The 2398-nt window shown below is 51.7% G+C and overlaps 1 long non-coding RNA gene across 1 annotated transcript in view; it reads right to left on the minus strand.

The window, feature by feature from the left end:
* Positions 1-2246: 2246 nt before the first annotated feature.
* LOC108799838 overlaps positions 2247-2398 on the minus strand; it is a 6025-nt gene continuing 5873 nt past the window's right edge. Inside the window, exon 3 of the long non-coding RNA XR_001942054.1 lies at positions 2247-2396. This is a non-coding gene — a long non-coding RNA (uncharacterized LOC108799838). The remainder of the gene's footprint in view (positions 2397-2398) is intronic.

Here is a 2398-nt window from a genome sequence, read left to right on the forward strand (position 1 = left end):
ATACTTACCTCTCCATCCAAAAAAAAACCCAATACAGAACTCAGTCCCCCAGTACAGTAAGGGAAATTTCTACCCTTAGCTGAAAAGTAGGAAGCAGAGAGTGAATATGTAACAAGTAAATATACAGTAGCGGCTTCCCCTATGTACAGATAAAATAAAAAGAACGCTCATTTATATAATTATTTATGGTTACTTTATGTGTCATTGTCAGGTTGTTATTGCCGAAGTGTCCCCACCATCTGTCCTGCTGACCAATGTCATCTGAGTTCCCATCAGAACAGGAGAGATGATCTTCCAATGAGGACACCGGTTCTGGTGACAACGGGGGTTCCTACCCCACTTGGGAGGGATGTGTTGAGTCTACAGGACAGGAAGTGAAGGGATATCTCTCAACTGGGACAGAGATGGGATAAAAACCTGATAGACTTTATAATTCTCTATCGGTTGAACTCGATGGACTTTTGGTGTCTTTGTGCAACCTGACTAACTATGTAACTTTGTAATTATTCCCTACTCCATCCAAAATTTCTTTTAAAAGTTTACAGAAGCGCTTCGGATCAAACGGAACCATCTACATACCCGATGAACAGATGATACGTTCGGTTTTAATTTCCAATTTCTTCATTTATTTCCCTTTTCTTCCTCGGAATCTAACGCTGGGGAAATAATCCCGGGATACGGAAACGCGGCCGCTCTAACGACAAGTTGTCAACACGTCGAATCTTGAACAATCCAATTTGTCGGCGTATTCACTGGGGGAGGATGGGGAGGGGGGGCGGGACGGACTGTAAACATATTTAAGGATAATGTAAAACATGACGGATAAATAATGCCGGGGATGCATCTCAAAATGTTCTTTTCGCTGGTGTCCCCGGTGACCTCTCGTGTTACAATTGAGGAATGAATAAAAGTCAGCGGTGCCGCTGTGAGGGTTGCTGGAGATTCTGTATTCTAATGAGTTCTAGGATCGGCCTACCAGGGATGGCGGGGGGTCTTTATAGACTAACGCGCTTTGTCTTAAAGGGAACCTGTCATATTTGAGCAGACAAACCTGTGGAAGTGATGTAATTATGTGGTGCATGAGAGCACCTTTAATAATCTTCTAGTGCAGAGCCACTGGACCCGAGAGTATGTGAAGGAGTAGAGGACATCCCACTTGTAGTGAAGGTCCATCCCCTGAGGACCTTCTGAGGATCCTTCCTTGCTGCTCTGATTGGTGATTGATGAAAGGCGGAGGATTAGCACAAGGAAAGGGTGGGGTTTAGCTCGATGTTGGACAAGTCAGAGGTCTCCTCAGGAGCACAGAATTAATACCAGGCACAATGAGGTACATGTGCTTTGCTGGTATCACGGAAGTACTGTTTGTAAATACAGCTACTGACAGGGGCGTAACTAGAAATCACAGGACCCCATAGCAAAATTTTGTATGGGGCCCTGTGATTTCTAGTTACACCCCTTGAAGAGCCCACATAGCTCACCTGAGGGTGACCCTGCAGAGCCCACCATAGACTCTCTATGGTGGGCTCTGCAGGGTCACCCTCAGGTGGGCTGGTCACACTCCTTACCTGTCCGCCTCTTCTTCCTCCGTCTTCCCTCCTCCGTCGCCGGGCCCGCTCCGTCCTCCGTCGCCGGGCCCGCTCCGTCCTCCGTCGCCGGGCCCGCTCCGTCCTCCGTCGCCGGGCCCGCTCCGTCCTCCGTCGCCGGGCCCGCTCTGTCCTCCGTCGCCGGGCCCGCCTCCTTCTCTGATGCTGACCCCCCAGGCCCCGCCTCCTCCTCCCCGCCACGTCTAGCCTCCTCCACCGCCGCTGCTGACTCTCATTGACTCAGCAACGGCAATGGAGAAGAACGCAGCGCTGCACAGATCACGGTGATCTGAACAGTGGTGCGTTCGAACCCATAGCGACCCAGGCGGCCCGCACGGCATCAGGGGGGTGTCCTGGCCGGGCCCCCGTGGACCCGGGCCCCATAGCGGCCGCCTGGGTCGCTATGGCTATTGTTACGCCACTGGCTACTGAGGTCTGTAGGTAGCAGCATGCGCCTTCAGTAAAGCAGCTAAGATCAACCTGGTAGACATGTGAAAAGGAGCTCAGTGCGCCATCTACTGGCTGCAAATAACAATAAATAATATGCATAGGCAATATCCACATATGTATATTTGTTTGCCAGTAAGAAGGGATGGTGGGAGCCCCTCATAATGGGCACAGCGGGTGTACAGACCCGGGAACTCAGCACAGGGATGGTGGGAAACTGCCATTCTGCTCCCTGACAGCGAGGTGTGAGGTTGCTGGTTCCTTAGCTCGTGAGCTTCCAGAGACCGGGGGCTAGAGTTGCTTCTCTGCCCCCAGGAGAGATGCTGGATCCTGGGGAGGACCCCGGCGGGGGCTCCCTGGAGAGGCCT

The sequence above is a fragment of the Nanorana parkeri genome, unplaced genomic scaffold, assembly GCF_000935625.1.
Source record: "Nanorana parkeri isolate BGI_ZX_2015 unplaced genomic scaffold, ASM93562v1 scaffold1832, whole genome shotgun sequence".
In the NCBI taxonomy this organism is placed as follows: domain Eukaryota; kingdom Metazoa; phylum Chordata; class Amphibia; order Anura; family Dicroglossidae; genus Nanorana; species Nanorana parkeri.